The sequence below is a fragment of the Papaver somniferum genome, chromosome 2 (genome assembly GCF_003573695.1).
Source record: "Papaver somniferum cultivar HN1 chromosome 2, ASM357369v1, whole genome shotgun sequence".
Lineage (NCBI taxonomy): Eukaryota > Viridiplantae > Streptophyta > Magnoliopsida > Ranunculales > Papaveraceae > Papaver > Papaver somniferum.
Genome location: NC_039359.1, coordinates 6,786,908 through 6,803,016, shown reverse-complemented (window position 1 = coordinate 6,803,016; position 16,109 = coordinate 6,786,908). Strand labels below are relative to the sequence as shown.

Genomic DNA, 16,109 nt, shown 5'->3' with positions numbered 1-16,109 from the left:
AACCGCCAGTACGCGTACGGGTACGCATACTTCAGGCTCCCGGTTTTGGACTTACACACAAATGTGATAACACATTATGTTTATATCCAAACATGGTTACTTGATTCTAAACTCTTTATTTCAATCATTGAAACTTTCTTAGAGGATGACAGTAGTCGTTTTCACATACTATTATCATCAAAGCGATTTTCAAGTTATTGAAATCATCATAATTAAACATTCCAATTCTACACCAAATGATTGTATCACGCAAACCATGTAAGATGTTTACTCAAAAAATTTCACATGATCATATTCTGACTTTCGTCAAGAATGTAAGATGAACTTGGTCAAAACGAAAACTTGCTAACACATTATCGAGAAATATGTAAGCGAGTTAAACTCAACTAGAAATCTCAAATGTGTATAATAGAAAACTATATCGTAACACGACTTATGTCTCAATATAGGAGATATAGTAGAAATAGACTTTCCAAGTGATAGATGAGTTTAGTCTCCACATACCTTTTGTTGATGAAATTCCACAAGCTCCCCTTAGTAGTTCTTCGTCTTCAAATGATGAACACCGTGAAGTCTAAGGCTCAACTACACAATCTATGTCCTAGTCCGAGACATCTATAAATAGGCTAGAAATCAAGACTTATAGTTTTGATCACTAACATTAACAAACACGCTTGAGATAGCAACGCATGCGAGTTCGACCGAGCAATGCTCTAACAATCTCCCCCTTTGTCAATTTTAGTGACAACACTATCAATACATATGGATTACAAAATAAATAAAAACTTTGTAGATTATCATCCAAATACTTGATCTCCTTGGCATCTTCAACACGACTGGAAAACTTCGTCACTTCCAAGTACTCCATGATACTAAACGTGTTCAACTCAACATCATAGTTGTTGAAGATCCTTGGAAATAACAATGAGAAATAAGTGCTCTCAATCATTGTTATACAGTGTCATAGTATTATTACACAACATCAAAGTTCAATTATATCACATCTTTGACAACAATACTATGGTGATATGTATAACTCCCCTTTAGTCAATATTTCATCTCAATATGAAAAATATTCCCCCTTACATAATGATCCGTAAACCATATGTATTTGTAGTATGAAACTACACATTAATCCTCACCCTTTTTGTCAATATATATTGGCAAAGGTACGAAAACTAGTGGTATCCTCATGAAATTTCCATAGAGATTCTTCATGACCAAAAGAGAATAACATACCAACAAATTTAGATGCAATCATAAAGCCGTAGCTAAATGCATTCATCAAGGAGTTTATAAAGATACAAGATAACCCCTATAATATTCCATAGACGCACTTCCCACAAAGATATGGCGATTAAGCACAAGTTCAAAAAAAGAACTCTCCCCCATAAAATGTCATTGCCGAAAGAACAACAAAGGTGACCTTGCTTTTACAATAAAAGAAGGATTTCTTTGGATATAACCAAATCACATTAAAACTTGAATTTGTATCCAACAATCTCAATTGAATCAACCACAAAAATGATCAATTCAATTGGCCATGCTCCACATAAGAGAATTTACAGAGCAACACAGTATATACACAAAGATGTGGATCGGAGATAGACCAATACTGCAGAATAAACAAGGATTCATTCTGCTTTTCATCACTATTTGCACAATGACATATAATAGACTTAATGCTTGTAAACGATAGTGCATCCTTTCTTCCATCAATATTTGCATAATGACATAAAAGGCGTAACTTTTGTTTGTCAAATATTCATTCTATCTTTTATCAATACTTTTATATCGACATATAATAGAGATAACTTTTGAAAAAGTATGAGACAGTCAAAGTTCACGGACGGAAACAACATATCCCATAACAAATTGCAATATGTGAAACCATAAAGATTAAAATTGCAAAAGATCATCTTCCAAAATTTTAAAATTTAAATAAATAAATATAAAAACAATGAAGATGGAAACGTTGGAAATAGCTATGTGTATTCACAATAATGGATATTCCAAATCCTAGTAATCCTTCTAAAAACACAAGAAATAAATTCTCATAAGAAGTTTCCTAGACAAAATTAAAGCTCTTTCAGAACCTCGTACCTTTGAATGAAACCATCATAGAAGGTATCACTGATTTCCTTGATTCTCTTGACCGTAGATACTCCATGCTCGTGAGTTAGAACACAAACCTTACGATCAACAACCCGAGCAAGTTGTCTATCCTTGAAATGGTCCACGACGAGCTTCTTCTGATTCCGTATCAGAATGTTTTGATTAACAAGGATTCTGGCCTGAGCATCTACAAGTTGGTTTATTTGCAGTTGAAGATTTGCAAACTCGACCTTGGAATTGTCTTGAAAACGAGTTAAATCCTTGACAGATTCATCAATCCAGGGGTTGTGCTCTTTCCTTGCAAGCGTCTTCTTCAGAATCAGCTCTTGAACCGAATCACGTCCTTGAGTGTCTTCCTCCATACCAAGATGCACAATCTTTTGAGATTTTGCAGAGTTCTCCATATAATTTTTTTGTTAGGGATGGATTACTAATATATATATATGTAGTTGTGAATAAGAGAAGAGACTTCTCATTAATGAAACCCTATGAACTCACACAGGAGGGTCACATACGTTCGTGGACCGGTTATATGCAAGATATGGATTAAAAGAAAATCCAATAAGAGGAAGTTAACATAGCTCAATAATTTAGAGAGAAAGTCTCAAATTAGAGCCTGAGACCGATAGCAGAATCGAACAACTCAAAAAGTTAACATAAAAACGCATAAAGACATACAACACATCTTGAGACTCCCACGATTATCATCCTTGCAACTCTCAATACAGATGCAAGAGTGGGATTACCTGGAATCAGGTAATGGTGTGAGATGTGATCTCACTATGAATTATGGGAGAATAGATGTACAAGTCTTTAGAGCGTTTAAAACATGTATTCCCTTCTTTCCATCGATTATAACTTATTCCAGAATAATTCGTCATAAACCTTTTTAAAGATCCACCAGAAGGATTTTTCTGAGGACTAAGTCTAGATCGTCTAGAAACGGGTTCCAGAGAAGAAGAGAAAAAAGGTTTCCATATTCTTGACTTAGACTTGCCAGACATATTCTTATAAGCACAAGGATTGTGTTCATTAGTGGCATAAGGGATTCTACCGTAACGAAGAATATGAAACCTGTGACTGATTCTTGAGAAGGGATCTTTCTTATAAGAATTCTGGTTTTCTGTAGGGAAGAAATTCACTGAAGAAGACGATGGTCGACTTACTCCATTGAGAGTATAAAGAAGCAACTTACGAAGATGTGAGATTTGTTTCTTTCTAGCAAAGCAATGAAGAGCATAGTGATTCTTTTTTCTGCAGAAGGAACAACATTGTGGATTAGAGACATGATAGCCTTGTCCCTTAAATTCTTCTGGCACATGAAAGTTTTGAAAGTGATTCACAGTGTGTAATTCCTTAGAGGAAATTTTCTTTATACTAGATAAAACCTTGTGGGTATCAGAAGAAGGTGTAGAAGGTGACTTCTTCATCAAACAAAGTTTTATTTTTTCAAGGTGTAATACTGTTCTCGAGTATATCGAAGTGATGCAACAAGCTTTTCTTTTTCAACACGAATACTGCTTATTTCAGATGAATGAGTCTTGACTAAACGTTCGTCTCTAATTGAGTCTTCTTTAACAGTATCTTCAAGCATACTAATCTTTTTCGCGCTGTAGAGTAGTTTCTTGAACCAGATTTTTGATATTGTTAGAGAGAGACTCAATGAAGCCGTGGAGTTCACGTTTCCTTTCAAGAGATTTCTCAAATTCATCAATAAGATGATCATTCTTTTCTTCAAGAGTCTTAATTTTAGAAGCTTGAAAATCAATGATTTCAACAGATTTTTTTAATGATCTTGTAAGTTCCATTTCAGATTCTGACACGATCTCACAAATCTTGTTTTTCCCCCGGGATTCGGAAGAATCTGCTAAGGAGTTATCCTTTGAGGCAAACCCAAGATCCTTGGCGTGATCAGAAACTTTTGGAGGCATCTCTATATGCATTATTTTGTGAGATACTTCTTAGGTCCTCAGATCTCAGATTGCTACAAACACAGACTTATAAGGTCTTTAACGTGTTTGCCTGCTCTGATATACCAATTGAAAATGCGGGGTTCTAACAACCACACCCAACAATGCATTTGGAAATCTGAGAGGACTTACTCCAATACACTTTCTAGAGAATCAACAAGACAGTCAGACTCAATCTAGATAAAAGTATATCAAAGAGTTTATATCTATAACTATTAATTCAATCCGCAATCATCAAATAGAAATCTGCGAGCCCGATTGAATATAAGAGGAGTAACTTGAACGGTACCAAAGACCAATGTTCAAGGATCAATCAATTTCAATCAACAACCAAAGGTTGGATTTCCCAATTGATCGATTCAACGCAGAACCTGTGATATTTCAATTATATAACAAAATATAATGCGAAAAAGAAATAACACAGGTACCAGAATTTTGTTAACGAGGAAAAGCGCAAATGCAGAAAACCCCTGGACCTAGTCCAGTTTGAACACCACACTGTATTAAGTCGCTACAGACACAAGCCTACTACCAATGAACTTCAGACTGGACTGTAGTTGAACCCTAATCAATCTCATACTGATTCAAGGTACAATAGTGATCCTTACCTATATGATCCCAGCAGGATACTACACACTTGATTCCCTTAGCTGATCTCACCCACAACTAAGAGTTCCTACGACCCAAAGTCGAAGACTTGATAAACAAATCTGTCTCACATAGAAAAGTCTATTGGAATAGGTAAATCTGTCTCCCACGGAAATGCCTATGAGTTTTGTTCCGTATTTTAATAAATCAATATGAACAGGAACCAATTGATAAATCGGACCTATATTCCCGAAGAACAGCCTAGTATTATCAATCACCTCACAATAATCTAAATCGTATGATGGCGAAACTAGATATTGTGGAATCACAAACGATGAGACGAAGATGTTGTGATTACTTTTTATCTTGCCTATTGGAAAAATTAATATCGAGCAAATCTTAGAGAATATATTACTCAAACGATAGAATCGGGCAAGATCAGAACACGCAACTACAAAGAGAATAGTTGTTCTGGCTTCACAGTCCCAATGAAGTCTTTCAAGTCGTTAACCTACAGGGTCTCGATAGAAACCTAAGGTTAAATTAAAATTGAATCTAGGTGATGCAACTAATTAACACACATGAGGTGTAGGGATTAGGTTTCCCAGTTGCTAGAGTTCTCCTTTATATAGTTTTCAAATCAGGGTTTGAAATCCAAGTTACCTTGGTAACAAAGCATTCAATATTCACTGTTAGATGAAAAACCTGATTCAACCAAGCTAATATATTTCAACTGTTAGATCGAACTTAGCTTGTTACACACAAATTAAATGTACCCTCATTTAGGTTTATGTAACCGTACCCAAACGTGTACACCATGTTGGCTCAACAATAGTTAACCGAAGTTAGACATATGATTACTCTCATATCAACCTTGTTCATCTTAACCATAACTAGTTCAAATGACTCAAATAAAACTAGTTAAAGAGCGGTTCAATTGTTATATTCTCATAGAAGTATACAAGAACACAACTGAAACAAAATCGGTTTGATTCACTCGAATCAATTCATGAACATTATAGGCACGTATGCAAAGATTGCATTCCTTATTATATAAATGTTTAAGTTCATGTACACAACCAATTCTAGAAAGTAACACACTCAAGTACACGAATGGGTATGCATACTTAAGTAGTCGGACCGAGTTCGGTTACGCCAGTACGTGTACGGGTGCGCAAACTAATTCACGCTTCCAAACTCCAGCAGAAATTCACGGACGTGAGACTTCCGCCAGTATGTGTACGGGTACGCATACTTGCCCAAACATCAAAAACCTCCAGTACGCATACGGGTACGCATACTTCAGGCTCTCAGTTTTTGACTTACACACAAATGTGATAACACACTATATTTATATCCAAACATGGTTACTTGATTCTAAACTTTTTATTTCAATCATTGAAACTTTCTTAGAGGATGACAATACTCGTTTTCACATACTATTAGCATCAAAGCAATGTTCAAGTTATTAAATTTATCATAATGAAACATTCCAAGTCTACACCAAATGATTGTATCACACAAACCATGTAAGATGTTTACTCGGCAATTTTCACATGATTATATTCTGACTTTCTTCAAGAATGTAAGATGAATTTGGTCGAAGCGAAAGCTTGCCAACACATATTCCGAGAAATATGTAAGCGAGTTAAACTCAGCTCGAAATCTCAAATATGTATAATAGAAAACTATATCGTAACACGACTTATGTCTCAATATAGGAGATATAGTAGAAATAGACTTTCCAAGTGATTGATGAGTTCAGTCGCCATATAACTTTTGTTGATAAAATTCCACAAGCTCCCCTTAGTAGTTCTTCGTCTTCAAATGATGAATGCCGTGAAGTCTAAGGCTCAACTACACAATTTATGTCTTAGTCGAAGACATCAATAAATAGGCTAGAAATCAAGACTTATAGTTTTGGTCACTAACATTGACAAACATGCTTGAGATAACAACGATGCGAGTTCGACCGAGCAATGCTCTAACAATCTCCCCCTTTTTCAATTTTAGTGACAAAACTATCAATACAGATGGATTACAAATAAACAAAAACTTTATAGCTTCTCATCCAAATGCTTGATCTCCTTGGCATCTTCAACACGACTCAAAAACTTCGTTACTTCCAAGTACTCCATGATTCTAAACGTGTTCAACTCAGCATCATAGTTTTTGAAGATCCGTAGCAATAACAATGAGAAAACAAGTGCTCTCAATCATTGTTATACAGTGTTTTAGTATTATTACACAACATCAAAGTTCAATTATATCACAACTATGACAGCAATACTATGGTGATATGTATCACTTCCCCTTAGTTAATACTTCATCTCAATATGAAAACCACTCCCCCTTACATAATGATTCGTAAACCATATGTAATTGTAGTATGAAACTACACATTAATTCTCCCCTTTTTTGTCAATATAAATTGGCAAAGGTACGAAAACTAGTGGTATCCTCATGAAATTTCCATAGAGATTCTTCATGACCAAAATAGAATAACATAACAAATTTAGATACAATCTAAATCCGAAGCTAAATGCATTCATCAAGGAGTTTATAAAGATACAAGATAACCCATATAATATTCCACAGAAACACACCCCACAAAGGTTTGGCGATTAATCAAAAGTTCAAAAAAAAAGAATCTCCCCCATAAAATGCCATTCCCGAAAGAACAACAAAGGCGACCTTGCTTTTACAAGAAAAGAAGGATTTCTTTGGATATAACCAAATCACATGAAAACATGAATTTGTATCCAAAAATCTCATTTGAATCAACCACAAAAATGATCAATTCAATTGGCCATGCTCGACATAAGAGAACTTACAGAGCAACACAATATATACACAAAGATGTGGATCAGAGATAGACCAATACTGCGGAATAAACAAGGATCCATTCTACTGTTCATCACTATTTGAACAATGACATATAATATACTTGATCCTTGTAAACAAAAGTGTATCCTTTCTTCCATCAATATTTGCATAATGACATAAAAGGCTTAACTTTTGTTTGTCAAAAGTTCAATCTATCTTTTATCAATACTTTCATATATGTTAGAGCATTTCTCGGTCGAACTCGCATGCGTTGCTATCTCAAGCATGTTTGTCAATGTTAGTGATCAAAACTATAAGTATGGCTTTCTAGTCTATTATAGCTAAGTCTCGGACTAGGATAGAAAGTGTAGTTGAGCTCAAGGACTTCATGGCGATTCATCATACATGTAGAAGAACTACTCAAGGAACCGGTGGAACTTCTCGACAAAAAGTTATGTGAAGACTTGAACTTATCTATCACTCAAAATTTTATCTACTCTATCTCCTACTCTTTGAGACAAGAAGTCATATGCTATATATATAGACTTGGATTATACACATTTGGTATTTCGAGCCGAGTATACCTCACCTATCTATATATCGAAATATGTGTTGGTAAGATTTTCGCTTCGATCAAGTTTATCTTTACCATGTGACGAATGTCATGATATGTTTCAATCATCTTGAAAATTGCTTTGACGAGAAATGGTGTAAGAACTGTATAACTTCCTCTAAGAATGTTTCAATGATTGAAATGAGAGTTTAGATTACATAACCAATGGTGGACATAAGCATTGTTGTGGAAACACATTTGTGTATGAGTCATATTCCTTGAACCAAAGTTTGCGAACTTTGTTGATCAAGAGAACCGGAAGAATGGCGTGACCCAAGTCCGCGAACTGCCGAAGTTCTCAAACCCGAGAATTTCTGCTGGAGTTGACAAACTACTTGCGTGAAGCTAAGTCCGCGAACTCATTCCGCGAACCCAGTCCGCGAACCGGCGAAGTTCTCATACCCCAGAATTTCTGCTGGAGTTTGTAAACTCTACCCGGTAACTTAAGTCCGCGAACCTAGTCTGCGAACTTGAGAAGGTTATATATCTAAAGATGATTTCTGAACTTTAACTTAAAAAGACTAAGGAATGCAGTTTGCAAACCGTGGCTATAAAAGTTCATGAATCGATTCAAGTGAATCAAATCATATTTGCTTCAATTGTGTCTTGTGTAGTACATAAGATTTCCTTGCAATTGAACAACTCTCTAACTAGTTCATTTAAAGTCATTTGAACTAGTTATGGTGAAGAAGAACATGGTTGATATGAAATGCTCATATGGCTAACCATTTGGTTATCTATTGTTGGACCAACAAGTGCATACGTTTGAGTACGGTTAACAAACCCAGAAGTGTGCATTGTCAAGTGTGTGTAACAAGCTAAATTTTTGATCTAACGGTTGAGAAATATTAGCTTGAATCTAAATCAGGTTTTCATCTAACGGTGAATATTGAATGCTTTGTTACTAAGCTAACATTGATTGGGAACCCTGATTTGAAAGACTATATAAAAGAGACATCTAGTATTGTGCAAAACTAATCCCCACACCTTACGTGTGATACTAGTTTGCGAGCTAGAGTCGATTCTCCTTTAACCTTTGGTTTTCTTCTTCTAAAACCAGGTTAACGACTTAAAGACTTCATTGGGATTGTGAATCCAGACCGATACTACTTTTATCGTAGTTGTGTGATCTGATATTGCATCTTCTATCATACGAGTACAATCTGATTGATTGTATTGAGATTGATATCTCCGATAGGCAAGATATAAAAAGTAATCACAAACATCTTCGTCTCATTGTTTGTGATTCCGCAACATCTTGTTCCGCTACCATACGATTAAGATTGTTGTGAGGTGATTGATAACTCTAGGTTGTTCTTCGGGAATATAAGACCGGATTATCAATTGGTTCTTGTTCATCTTGATTATTATCAAAATACGGAACAAAACTTTTAGGGTTTATCTGTGGGATACAGATTGATCCTTTGATAGACTTGTCTGTGTGAGACAGATTTGTTTATTGTCAAAGCCTACGATTTTGGGTCGTAGCAACTCTTAGTTGTGGGTGAGATCAGTTAAGGGAATCAAGTGCGCAGTATCTTGCTGGGATCATAGGTGTGGAGAGTACAACTGTACCTTGGATCAGTGGGAGACTGATTGGGGTTCAACTACAGTCCAGTCCGAAGTTAGCTTGGAGTAGGCTAGTGTCTGTAGCGGATTAGTACAGTGTGTGTTGAATCTGGACTAGGTCCTGGGGTTTTTCTGCATTTGCGGTTTCCTCGTTAACAAAATTTATGGTGTCTGTGTTATTTCAATTTCCGCATTATATTGTTTTATCTTTATAATTAAAATAATACAGGTTGTATGTTAGATCATCAATTGGAGTAATCCAACCTTTGGTTGTTGATTGTCATTGATTGATCCTTGGATATTGGTCTTTGGTACCATCCAAGTTATTCCTTGCATTTGTTTAGAACTCGCAGTTCCTGCTTGAGTAAATCAAATCAAGAGAGAGATATAAACTCGTTTATATGCTTTTAATTGATTGAGTCTTGTTGATTCTCTTAAAAGTATATTCGAGTTTGTCCATAAATATTGTTAAGCGAAATATTAGGTGTTGTTGTTACACCCCCAATTTTCAATATCGACATATAATAGAGATAACTTTTGAACAAGTATGGGGCAGTCAAGGTTCACGCACGTAAACAACATATCCCATAACAAATTGCAATATGTGAAACCATAAAGATTAAAATTCCAAAAGATTAGAATTTAAATTAATAAATCTATGAAGATGAAAGCGTTGGAAATAATTATGTGTACTCAAAATAATGGCCATTCCAAAACCTAGTAATCCTTCTAAAAACACAAGAAATAAATTCTCATAAGAAGTTTCCTAGACAAAATCAAATCTCTTTCAGAACCTCATACCTTTGAATGAAACCATCATAGAATGTATCACTGATTTTCTTGATTCTCTTGACCGTAGATACTCCATGATCGTGAGTTAGAACACAAACCTTACGATCAACAACCCGATCAAGTTGTCTATCCTTGACACAGTCCACGATGAGCTTCTTCTGATTCCATATCAAAATGTTTTGATTAGCAAGGATTCTGGCCTGACCATCTACAAGTTGGTTTATTTGCAGTTGAAGATTTGCAAACTCGACCTTGGAATCGTCCTGAAAACGAGTTAAATCCTTGAAAGATTCATCAATCCAGGAGTTGTGCTCTTTCCTTGCAAGCATCTTCTTCAGAACCAGCTCTTGAACCGAATCACATCCTTGCGTGTCTTCCTCCATACCAAGATGCACAATCTTTTGAGTTTTTGCAGAGTTCTCCATATAATTTTTTTGTTATGGATGGATTACTACAATATATATATATGTAGTTTTGAATAAGAGAAGAGACTTCTTATTAAGGAAACCCTATGAATGATAGACACATTTTTGTGTCCGATTTGTCTCGATTCTATATATTGTTAGGGCTCATTTTTGTACTTATTATGGTGTTTTATTTGTTTGTAGGTATTTTTGGCTAATAAACATTTTTGGAAAAAATTGGCTCGATAAGTTGTCGGAAAGCACCCGGAAGACATTTTCTATTCGGACTCTCACTTTGGATAAGGGGTAACCTAATTACTAAGGGGAATCCCATTTCCAGGCGGTTGCTAATCGCACCCCTACTCTGGATAAGGGGCAACCATCTTCAACATTCAAAAAAAAGGATTTTGGCGGGAAAAAAGTGTAGTTAAAGAGCGGTTTTGGCAATCATGATTTGGAGGAGTTTGAGGTCGATTAAACCTCTGATTTTCATAGGATAGACTCCTTATGGGTCTAGGAATCTGATATGGGTGTTTAAATCGATTAGATTGGGCTCAATCGACGAATTTTTCTCACAATAAGAAAATATGGAAAGTCACGTGTGTGACCTGTTTTAGGGAATTTTAGAGAGAATAAAACGCTGTAAACCTTCCCAAAGATTTGTATCTATCTAAGGAAGAGTTTAGAATAAAAAGGAAAGCTCAAAAACGCGTAGAAATCCTAAAACAAGAAATTGTCGTAACTTGGCCGTGAAGAGAAGGAAAGAGATTTTGGAAGATTTAGGAGAGATTTAATCGGTATTTTTGATATAAATAGATGTCTTGGGTCATATAGAAGAGATGTCGAGATTTTGGGAACCTAAAGAGAGCCAGAGAATAAGAAATCAAAGCTTTACCAAACTCTGTTTCTGCTGCTGCTGCTGTTGAAGAAGAAGAACAGCTGAAGAACATTGACCCTCGGTAGACATTCGCAGAAAAGTGTCACTGTTTAACAGCTGAAGAACATTAAGCTGTTCAGGGCAGTCTTATTTCAGGGCAGTCTTAAATCAGCGACAAAGAAACAGTTTTTCTGTAACAGTTCCATTGTAACAGCTGTTTTGCAACACCAATACACTGTTGGAAACAGTCTGTGTTATTAATTTTCACTCTTTTAATCATCTTTTGAGCAACAAACACATATTTTGAGATCATGATTAATATGAAGAGCTAAACCACATTGCTGAGGCGATATAGGAAGCTATTTTTCCAACAAAAAAGTGGTATATTCTATTTTATCTTTTTATTTGCAATAATTATATGATTATTTGCCCTGAACTATTATTGAATATAATTTTCATTTGAGTGATTGTGATCTATTTTGATGGAGTATGCTTAGTTTTAATACTTTTGATGCTTCATACTTGGTATTTACAATTATTACTTTTGAAAATCTACTTGTTGCAATATTTTAGAATCAAATTAAACAAGAAAATTGCATAAATATAAGTATTGGTTTAATCACTTTGAACTTGAAAATAGTGGAATCTTAGCCTCAGTGTTTCTTTTAGTGTTGATATCATCTTTGATTGAGTTTGCTATAATTTTTAGCGAGTTTTCTATTTTAATATTAGGATTTAAGTCTAATTAATATCCTTCACAAGTCTGAGAATCGAACCACTTTTACCACTATCTACAAATCACATCAATTTTTGGTGCCGCCGACGCGGACTTGTTTTTAGGATTTTAGATTTATTTATTTATTTATTTGTTTTTATTATTTTTGTCTTTTTTTATGTTTTTGGGTATTTATCTTGTGTCTACAGGTTCTGGATCATAAAGAAAATTGAGCCAAGGAGTTTGGTGATTTCATAAAGACTTGGAGCTAAAGATTAAAGCAAAAAGAACAGAAAAGAAGAAAATTTTATTTTTATTTTATTTTTTTTAGACAATTTTAGTTTAGGGTTTGTTTATTTTATTTAAAAAAAAACTGTATTAGGGTTTATTATTTTTGTAATTTTTCTTTATTTTTTTTGGATTTTTGGACTTTGGGACATTATTTTTTTTTATTACCCTACGGAAGGGTACTTTAAATATAAATTGTTTGCAGAGAAGGAGGACAATTACGATATTGTCTCTGCACCTTGGGTTCGTACACTAGACATCGGAGTCAGTGGCCCGAGTCGACTACAACCGATTCATCCCTCGTCTGGAACGGGAGGTAAGATTCTAAACACTCGCGAATCCCCTGTCAGCGAGTTACTGGACTCTTTCGTATGTATATATGTTGAGGACTGAATACGGACATTTATTTTTTTAGTAAAGGGCAAGGCCTGGCCATACAAGATAAGGGTTCGGATTTCATCACCGTTCTCTTCTTGCCCGCTTTAGGAACACGTAACCTACGCGAACCTAAGCCTAAAATTTTGACTAGAACGAGACCGATAGGGTAACGAGCTTAACAGGAAAGTCATTCGAAAAATATTGGTTACTATTTTAAGCATACTTCGAAGTTCTTGACGGTTTCTGTAAGTTGAATGCGTGACTGCGCCGCCTTGTAATACCGGTGAGGCCTTGGGTATCAAAGCTCCACCGAGCTTCCCTCGCCTATATTTAACTTACATTAACTCGGATTGATTCCAGAGGGGTTTGCCTAAATTGTAACGAATTCCCGTTCGAAGGATTAGAAGCTGGTCTAGAAACAATCTAAGTGGAGCCATCATGCTTTTTGTTTGCTAGAAATCAATAGGTTTGATTTGGTTGAGTCGGCCTTGATCTGTGTTTGCTTACCCTTTCCAATTTAGAAAATTCTATTGTATGCCTGAACGTAAAAGAGACGCACTAGGTAGATTTGTTAAAAAGAAACCTAGTAGTTCGAAGCGTCTCGATTACCTTAATCTAGAAAGTTCGGCTTTTGAAGAGTCTGTTTTTGAACGTTCTTTGACTGAGGAGAGAATCCTTGTTGCTCCGATAGCGCCAGAAATGGCAACTTTGAAAGCTTTGTTGAATCCAACTAGGACTACCCGTCCTTCGGGTATTAAGTTAGCTGAAACGAAGGCACCCTATGAACTGAAACCTGGGACCTTACATATGCTCCCAATATTTTTAGGGAAAGAAAATGAAAACCCTTATTACCATGTTAGGGATTTTGAGGAAATTTGTAGTACTTTAAGAATTAGAGGCTTAGATGATGATGTTTTGAAACTTAGGTTATTCCCATTTTCCCTGAAAGATAAGGCCAAGTCGTGGCTGTATAGTTTGGACTCCGAGTCAATTGAGACATATGAACAACTTACATCTGCCTTTTTCAATAAGTTTTTCCCTAGGCAAAAACATCGTCTATTAGGACGCAAATATGCACATTTTCACAACAAGAGGGAGAATCTTTATATAGGTATTTGGAAAGGTTCAATGATTTATTATCCCAGTGTCCTCATCATGGTTTAGAAAAGGTTAGGCTAGTTCAGATCCTTTATGAGGGTTTAGATTATTCCACAACGACCATGGTCGAGTCCCTATGCACTGGTGGATTTGAAAACCAAACTGTTGATGCGGCGATGGATTTTTTTAATGAAATCGCCGAAAAAACCCAGCAATGGGAAAACAGTAGGGCACCCCAAAAAACAATTCTTTTAAGTAGTGGAAACGTTAATAGGGTAGAAGGAGGCTATGAATCAGATGCCAAAATTGCTGCTATAGCAAAAAGGTTAGAAGCCTTACAAGTGGGCCAGACTAGTGGTAGAGTGGATCCTTTTTGGGAAGGCCAGAATATTGAAGAGCATGCCAATGCTCTTTATAATAACACTAGATTAGATAACCGTCAAAAGATTGACCCATATTCAGAAACCTATAATCCTGGTTGGAGAAACCATCCGAACCTTTCGTGGTCTAAGGGCCAAAGTCAAGATCAGTTTAGTAATTCTAATGCTCCCCCAGTTTTTGGCTATACTAAGAATCCTTCAGGACTAGCTCAGTTTCAGAATCAGTCAGATAAGAAAATCCTAAGTTTAGAGGAATCTCTCTCCTTGTTAACTCAGCAAATTGCAAAATTCCAGTTATCCGTAGAACATAGTCTACAAGCTAGTAACAGGATAGGACAAGAAAATAGTCAGGCTATTTCCGAGTTAAAAACCCAGGTTGGTCTGATAAGTGATTCTTTGAGAGAAAAAGGTAAGTTTCCTAGTCAAACACAACCCAACCCTAGAGGAGTTCATGAATTAGGTGCAAAACCATCGAATCAATCGAATGCTGTTAGAACCCTTAGAAGTGGTAGAGTTGTAGACAATAAGGTAACCATGCCCGATAGTGAACATACTGTAGTTCACCCCTCAGGATCTCACCTCTCAGGACCAGTAGCTGAAGAGACTGATAAAGTTTCTAATGATGTAAATTCGGTTCCTGAAAGGTCTGATTTTAGGCCTAGAGCCCCATTTCCTCAGCTATTAGTACCAACAAAGAAAGAATCGAACTTTAATGACATAGTGGAGGTTTTTAAGCAAGTTACCATAAACCTTCCCTTATTAGATGCAATTAGGAAAATTCCTGCTTATGCCAAGTTCCTTAAGGATATGTGTACGCGAAAGCGAAAACTTAGCGTCCATAAGAAAACCTTTTTAGCTAGTCACGTAAGTTCAATCATTCAGAACACCACAACTCCAAAGTACAAAGACCCAGGTTCTCCTACCATTGCTTGCACAATAGGTAACTTCCGGGTAGAAAAATCTTTACTTGACTTAGGAGCCAGTGTGAACTTACTGCCATTCCATGTATACTTACAGCTAGGACTTGGTGAAATGAAACCTACTCAGATGACATTGCAGTTAGCTGATATGTCTGTTAAAATCCCTCGAGGTGTTATCGAGGATGTTCTTATTGAGGTCGACAAGTTTATTTATCCAGTATATTTCGTGGTCCTAGATACCCAACCTGTCCCTGACCCAGAGAACCATATACCTGTGATTTTAGGTCGCCCATTTTTAGCTACGTCTAATGCGATCATTAACTGTCGAAATGGTGTAATGAGTTTATCTTTTGGTAATATGACTATGGAGATGAACATTTTTAATGTCACTAAGCAACCTCATGAGCTAGATGACACATATGTTGAGGAGGTGAACATGATAGAAGCCTTAGTTCAGGAGTCATTACCAAACATCTTGTCTGAAGACTCATTAGAAAGTTGTCTATCCCATTTTGGTTTAGATTTTGACGATGATAGCACTATTGAACAGGTGAATGCTCTATTAGATTCTACCCC

The 16,109-nt window shown here is 36.0% G+C and overlaps 1 pseudogene; it reads right to left on the bottom strand.

Annotated features, from left to right (window-relative positions):
• Positions 1 to 14,197: 14,197 nt before the first annotated feature.
• On the bottom strand, positions 14,198 to 14,297 carry LOC113354654 (annotated as a pseudogene).
• Positions 14,298 to 16,109: the final 1,812 nt, after the last annotated feature.